Consider the following 8,553-nt stretch of genomic DNA (forward strand, 5'->3'; position numbering starts at 1 on the left):
TTTGGGACAAAATTGACTGATCGATTAGGTATATATTATGAGGGTGCTGAATAGCTAGTGGAATCTGCATGTATTTTCCACCAAGTTTCCTAAGACAGAGATGCCTCCTTTGTGTTGATATCACCTGAACAAGAGAATTCACCAGTAAAACTCAAGGATGGCCTGAGTTTTACTTCAAAAAGAAGGACAGCAGGGCTCAAGTGGGGCTCTGGAACTTTAAGCAGGGAGAAGTGAGTGTCCTGTTGTGTGTCAAAGCATTAAATCATGTTCCAAAGATGCTTTTTCAAGAGGCAACTGAACTTTTTGGTTTTTTCTTTCGTTGAGAAATTGGAAACTGGCTCTACTATCACATTGTGTATCAGAGAACAGAAACAGCAGGGCGTTACTGCAAGTCCTCACTGTTAGATACTCATACTAACTACAGTGGTTTCCACCAAGGTCCTCTGTTCCGGCGGGAACAGAGGTTTGTTCCTATTGGTCAAAGGGTCTGACAGCTCCCTATAAAAGGGCTGCTGTCAGACTCAACCTTCGCTGGATTGTTCTTATTTGTTGTGTTATAATAAAGAGCTGTTGTTACCATTAATCCTGTGTGTGCCTATCCATTACCCAATCTAACACTCACCTTCTTGCTTTTGGATTTCCCACTGACCCATCTTGGCTGCTGTGGCAATATGTTTTTCCAGGTACTTATCTCATGATTGGTATATTTTTAGTTTTAATATAAGCATTTTACAGCAGCTCTTTACTTAGCCACAAGATGTCAGTATGCCAACACAAAGCAGTAGACAAGTTGGGATCTCCCCCCCCCCCCCCCCCATTTTTCCAGATAAGCTAATTATACTCAGCTGGATGCTTCCAGGCTGACTTTTGATTGATCTGTCTTCATTCATACATTTTTACAAGCAGCATCAAAAGGCTGCTGTACCAATAAAGGAAAATGTCCCTGAGAAAGCAGGCTGTAGCCTTCTTGCGTAGGGGTAACTTGATCTATTCCTTAGCTTCACTATTACAATTTATGAGATGTCAAGAATTATGTTTATTCTTTTAAGGAACAGAATCCACTCTTTATTGTTTCCTGTTTGGAATTCTTATGGAATTACCACAGTATCTTCTGAGGTGTTGTAGCAGGCAGTTTTACAGCCAAAACCTGCCAAAACGATGGTTAGGCAGATGCCTACGGTACCAGCTGCGAATGCCAGACCATGGAGTCCAGTACAATGAAACTAGAGAGGAAGCCAGAGAAGGAAAGATGAAGAGACAGCCCTTGAGAGTTTTCTTTTTAATTGTGGATGACCGAACAGCCTGAAAGCCCATAATGTTGCATCTTGCGGATGGCAACAACATTTGTGGGAATATTTATTCTACCTGCTGTCTCCACATTCCCTCCTGTTTACTTGGTGATGGAGAAGGAGAATTGAAATGACAATTTCATCTTCCATAATCTCAATGCAACTCTTTCCATAATCATATCTTGGCCTTGCAGCAAAGTTCTTCCAAAGTTACAGTGCAGATTAGGGAGGTGGTGAGATTTTGGTGGTGACGTTTGATATGTGTGAGCAGACTAAGAACTGCAGGCCTGGTGGTGATGCAAGTGGCAGAGGTTTTGACTTGTGTCTGTTTTCTGGATTTTGGGAGGCTCTTTCTTGCTTTCAGAGCTCAATTAAGACTATTTTAGGGATTACAATGATCATGGCTAGATGTTTGGCTCTAGGGGCAGCCTAAAATAATTAGGGGGATGCCAAAGGATGCTAGCTGAGGAATTCTGGGAGTTGATATCCACACACCGTAATGTTGTCAAGTTCAAAAAACACCACTGTAGATGATTGGACAGAGACCCAGTCTGAATATCTGGGCTGATTTTGACAAGAGGCAGCTCATCCCAACATAACTTGTTGAGGGTTGCTTTTCTGTTTCAAAAGATTTGTAGTAAAAAAATGTAGCTGCCTAAATAAATACAGTTATTCATTTTATTATTATTATTATTTGTATATTCCTTTTAAGAAAAAACAAGCATGATGCCTATTTCCAATTAAGATGTCTGGTGATGTAAACATCTCCCCATCCTCTGTTCCTGGGATAGTACAGTCTACTGTTAACTATCTGTACCACTGATGGAACAGAGCACCTGCACAAGGCATAAGCACCCTCCTCCAGAGGGAAGAAAATAAGCTCTCTTTTAAAGCAAGCCAACAACAGTAGTGCAAAATCAGTGCAATGCTGACTGTTGCAGAGACTGATTTGCTGATTTTGCTGCTGGACATACAAAACCACAGTGAGCCATCCCCCACCCTCTTTAACTATACAGAACATTGAAATAGTCCATTCCCCTCCTGGTGGCAATTTAAGTCACCCTGTCTCCTTGCTCTTTTCTCTCCTGTTCACCTTTCAAGGTCAAGAAGAAATAAAGAAGACTGTAAGACAGCTTAGCCACTGTTGTAAAGCAGGGGTGGATCGCTGTGGCAACTTTACAACCTGTGGATTTCAACTTCCACAAGAACTGTCATGCTGGCTCATGAATTAGGAGTTGACAGGTTGTAAAGGTGCCATAGTTGCCTACCCCTGTTGTAACGGGAGTGAAAAATGATGGAAGCACTGGGGTGTGGAAGTAACCTCACTTACTCTGTTCAGAATGATCTAAGATTCTATAGAAGTATGGCCAGGCAGAACATGAGGACTTGATTGGTTGAGAGAGAGCTGAATTCACAAGCGTCTTACTACCAACTGAGCACTCACTCTGCAACCATGTTGGAACTTGTCAGTAAAGGGACAAGAGGAAGGAAGAAAATAAAGTATATCTCTCAGATACAGAAAGTTGATTGCATCTGCAGTGGTAGCTTGATATAATGCAGAAGATCAAACAGGCTTTTTAGCTAGAAGAGAGGGACATTTAATTCATTCCTATAGAATCCCAGGCTAAATTAGGCTTATAAATAGATGAGATCTCCAAAGAGAAAAGAAAGGCAGGACTCACCAAACCAATATAGAGGGAAATGGATCAGCTATATCCAAAATAACACCAGCCAGAAACAACTACCAAAAGGAAAAAGAAGGAATAATGAGCACTAATTTAGAGTGTTCATGATTTTAATTAGGGGACTATCATTGCAGATTTGTAAGACACCCAAAACTTTGGGAATGGGGAGCAGATATTGTACATTTGTTAAATAAATGTATAAGTACACGATGATAATAATAAGAAGCAAGAAACAGCTTAAAACCTCAAAACAAATGTTATTGTTCTTGGCTATGGCTATGGAATTTCATAGCATTGAGGACATGATTATCTAGACCCGCGCCAGTCCGGCTTCCGACCCGGGCACAGCACGGAGACGGCCTTGGTCGCATTGGTTGATGATCTCTGGAGGGCCAGAGATAGGGGCTGTTCCTCTATCCTGGTCCTATTAGATCTCTCGGCGGCGTTCGATACCATCGACCATGGTATCCTGTTGCACCGGCTAGAGGGGCTGGGAGTCAGGGGCACCGTTCTACGGTGGTTTGGCTCCTACCTCTCTGACCGGATGCAACGTGTGTTGGCAGGGGAGCAGAGATTGACCCGGAGGCCACTCACATGTGGGGTGCCTCAGGGGTCGGTGCTCTCGCCCCTCCTTTTCAACACATACATGAAACCGCTGGGCGAGATCATCCGTGGTTTTGGGGTGGGATATCATCTGTATGCTGACGATACTCAGCTATACATTTCCACCCCGAACCACCCCAATGAGGCCGTCGAAATGATGTCCCGGTGTTTGGAGGCCGTACGGGTCTGGATGGATGACAACCGACTAAAACTCAACCCTTCCAAGACGGAGTGGCTGTGGCTTCCGGCCTCCTGGTTCAACCAGTGGCTCCCATCTCTGGCCATTGGGGGCGTGCAACTGGCCCCCATGGAACAGGTGCGCAATTTGGGCGTCCTCCTAGATGCCCGGCTGTCCATGGATGACCATGTAACAGCCGTGGCAAGGGGGGCGTTCCATCAGGTTCGCCTGATGCGCCAATTGCGCCCCTTATTGGACCGGGATGCCCTACGCACAGTCACCCATGCGCTAGTGACGTCTCGCCTGGACTACTGCAATGCTCTCTACATGGGGCTTCCCTTGAGATGCACTCGGAGACTACAGTTGGTCCAGAACGCGGCCGCGCGGGTGATTATGGGGAGGACTAGATACTCCCCTGTAACACCTCTCCTGCGCGAGCTGCACTGGCTTCCTGTAGTCTACCGAGTGCGTTTCAAGGTTTTGATTATGATCTTTAAAGCGCTTCATGGCACAGGGCCTAGTTACATGCAGGATCGCATCCTGCCCCATACATCCCTACGACCAATCCGCTCACACAGAGAGGGACTTCTTCGGGTGCCGTCTGCCAAACAGTGTCGGGGGGCGACACCCAGGAGCAGAGCCTTCTCTGTGATGGGCCCAGCCCTGTGGAATGACCTCCCCCGTGACATCAGGACTACTTCCGATCTCCGCTCCTTCCGTGTACAGCTGAAGACCCACCTCTTTCAATTATCTGGCCTGGCTCAACCGTAAATTTTTCTTACTCCTCCTGACAGTCCTTTTAAATCTTAAATTTTAAATTTTAAATTGTGTTTTACAATTGGGGTATTTTAATGGTGACTTTTAATTGTCCAATGTGATGTAATTTGTTACCTCCTCCGTGCATGTATGTTCTGTATATATGTATGTTTTTGTGTTTGTATATGTTTTATATGCTCCATTGTACACCGCCCCGAGTCCTATCTGGAAAGGGAGCGGCTAATAAATTTAATTAATAATTAATAATTAATAATAACAACATTGGGCTGTGGTTTAGTTCCAACTTCCAACCATCATGCCTAGCATAGCCAATGGTGGATGATGAAAGTCGCTGTCCAAGAAAATCCTGACAAAGGAAAGGACTTTATGTAATTCAGGTCAACATATAACTACTTAAAAATAGATCCCACTAATTATTATGGGGTTTTTAGCCCAATAAGCAGGGCATAATCATTGAAGCTTACTTATTCGTCAATACATATTTGAGTTAGAAAGTTTTATTTAAAACTTTGTAAAGAATTATGAAGATGAAGCATTTAGCAGGCACTCATGTGAAAGTGAGCCTCTTAAGACAGTAAGAAAAAGAAGATAAGGCATTTGTAGCTTTAATCAAAGAGAGAAAAACATAATTTCATCAGCTATAGCTTGCCATTTCTCCCACTGATTTTCTCCTTTGTACAATCTTACAAAAAGTGTGGAATCAATGTTTTCTTCTGTTTCTGAATTTTCTGCTCATCCACATTAATTCACTTCTCAGGGAACTGAGAAGAAGTGAATGCCAAGGTCATCTGTATAAGAACAGCGGACAGTTAGAAAGAGGACACCAAAGTCACCTGTTGCAGGCCAAGTATTACCATCACAGCCTGAAAAAGAGAGTCCATGGAGTTATATGTACAGAATTCAAATACAATACCTGGAACTTAGAGCACGAGTTGAACTAGATACTCATCTTCATTTTCTTTAAAACAAGTACATGGTCCTCAGGGATTCAGAATTTGGGGTGAGAGGAGGAGAGACTTATATTGGTCAGAAGGAGTCATTTTGTAAGCCTATGGATTTTATATTTGGGGAAAGCAGGAATTCTAAGTCATTTTATAATGAGGATAAGGCTGTTGCTAAGTTTTACTTTCACTTTCCACTTTCAAAACTTTAAGGATAAGTGAAATCACAGAAAGATTATTTTGAAATATTTATTAAATCTCAAAAATAAAAAGTTAAAATAAAAAATTAAAACAGAAAGGGAAAAATAGGGAAAGCAGCAGACTGTAACATTTTCTTTGTTAGGTACAATATGGGGGAAAGCAGTAAGCAAGATGACTAAGGCAAATAACAGGGACCATGGCCTCAAGGACAGACAAATTGATAAGGTTTTTATCATTTTATTTTTATTGTTGATCATTGGACATAGAGTGTGGCCTTATGAAGCAGGAATTCCTATTAAAGCACCCCAAACTCTGTTCTTAATATGAGAAGAGGATCAGCCTCAAGGTCTAGACTTAAAGCCAAATTAGAAAATGATAGAGAAATTCTAAGGCTATGCTACCTGTTTCCCTCCACCTTTCAATACCTCAGCCTTGAGGTTAGTAGCAGAACTGTGTCAGCTACCTCCAGAGCAGAATGTTGTCATGCATCTATCCTGCCTCATCCATAGGCAGTTTGCACACACCAGAGCCCACTCAAGTCTCCCACCACCACTTTCCAACTTTTTTCTGACCACAGAAAATCCATGAAGGAGAAACAAGGGGGGAACATGGCACAGCACCTTTAGAATGGTAGTGCTGCTTTTCTGCGCCTAAAAACACCCCAAGGTAGTACTTGTGTACTTCCAAATTGAGTTGGTCTCACAATTCTTTCTGATCTTGTCCTAAAAGAGAGCGACAGAAGATACATTGTCACTCACCCCAAATGTTCTTGGCTGAATCCCAAGAAATTTCTGTAACAAGGGTGCTGTCTCCAGCATGTTTTCCACTACTGGTTATAGCTTCTGTAGCCTAGCACCTATGAGTGTTACAGAGTAAGTAGGAGTTAGGAAAACAAAAGTCCATCTTAGTTATGTCACATTATTTGTAAGTTTGCAGCTGATGAGTTAGATGGAACTCCAACCTTACCATCATTCCTAGCAAGTTGCAAGAAATGTCTTTGTAGTTCCCATCCTTCCATTAAAACCTATTCTATCCATTCCAAAAACAAGGTTCCGTCCATTCACATTAGTCTGCAGAGACTATGCTCTCTATAAGGATATACATAAATTCAAGACTTTGAATTAAGAATCTTCAAGTTAAGATTAATATCAGCACTTTGAGGTAGGCCTGCTCGAGACACAGATATCATTAGGGCTACAAAAATGTTTGTTAGTTTAACTTCTATGCCACCCATCTCAATGAGAATTTGGCCAGCCTACAATGTAATAAAACATTTTAAAAAATACTAGAAAACAATGAAAATTAGTGAACTTCAATAGATTTCAATTTCTATGTTGTAGGATATATTCACAAGATCTTAAAAGGCTACTAGCAGTCTTTCCGCGTGTCTCCTCTTTTACCAACCAGAATAAAAGTGGGCTTATTTTAAGTCTCCTGCTCTCCCTGCTTCCAGGATTGAGCTGTCATCAGTGGTGGGTTCCTACCGGTTCGGACTGGTTCAGGCAAATCAGTAGTGGTTTGCTGGAACTGGCAGCGACCGAGACCTGCCACACCTGATTCTCTGGGCGGCGCCATAGGTGCCGCCATTTTGTTTTTCGCTTCTGCATATGCACGGAATAATTTTTATTGCACTGTGCATGCGTGCGTGGCACGCATCAAGTGTGCACACACAAGCGGAGCTCCCATGAGCAAACTGGCAGTAATGCCTGCCAGAAGAACTGACCCCTGGTTTTCATTTCCATTTACCCCCTTCCAGCAGCTCCTGCATACCTTTGTCAAGGCTAGCTCCACAATCCACAATCCTGGTTTTAAATGGGATGAAACTAAAATAATTCTGCACTGAAGTTGGTGCTTCAAACTCAATGAAAGACCAGGAGGGCTGTCCATATTAAGGGGAAGTTGCTCCTATTGAGCTGGATATCTTTGGACTACCAATCCCTGCCCCAGTTAGTCTAGCATTCACCTATGGCACTGCCTGTAGCATAGAACTTAGATTCTTTTCCCTCCAGTTTCTCATCAACTATTCTCTCCCCATTGAGGATAGACAGATGTTTCTGTTTGGACAGGAGCACTGTTACAGAGAAGGAAGTGTCCCAGTCTCTCCCACAGGCGACCACTCTTTCTGTAGTGCGCAACTTTCAACACAATCCTTTTTTGGCAATACCGAACAGAAAAAATTGATTTTCTTATCTTAGTAAAGCACAGCAAGTTGAAACAGGCTTGATTGCAACCATCGAGTCAATGGCTCCCAAGCATTGAATGACTTTCTTATATTTACATTTGTATCAAAGAAGCACCAATAGCCACAGTGACGCAATGGTTAGAGTACAGTATTGCCGGCTACTTCGGCTGCCTGCCAGCTGCCTGCAATTTGGCCGTTCAAATCCCACCAGGCTCAAGGTTGACTCAGCCTTCCATCTTTCTGAGGTGAGTAAAATGAGGACCCAGATTGTTGTGGGCTGACTCTGTAAACCACTTAAAATGTAAGCACTGTCAAGTGGTATATAAGTCTAAATGCTATCGCTATTGCTAATAGAGAATGAATCAAAAAACAAAATTAAAGTTAAACTTGAGAGTTGCTGCAGAAGCAAATGGTACTGGTTAGATCAGGAAAGAGTGGATTTCCAGATGGAAAGCAAAGCTCTCTTTTACAAGATCAGGCTGAAAGAAAAAGCAAGTCAAAATGGAGCAATACGAATCAGATGTCTGTATTGGCAAAGGCAGGAATGGCGAAAGACAGGGTGGTGATTCAGCTTTATGTATTTTCAAGCAATTTCCCCTCTATGCCTTTTAAAGTTACATTTCAACACTGCAATTCTGCATTTGTAGCCGTGTTGTATGTTGTAATTTTCTACTAAAATGCTTTTTTAAAAAATAGT

Source organism: Natrix helvetica (assembly GCF_964273705.1).
Source record: "Natrix helvetica genome assembly, chromosome: 1".
Classification (NCBI taxonomy): Eukaryota; Metazoa; Chordata; class Lepidosauria; order Squamata; family Natricidae; genus Natrix; species Natrix helvetica.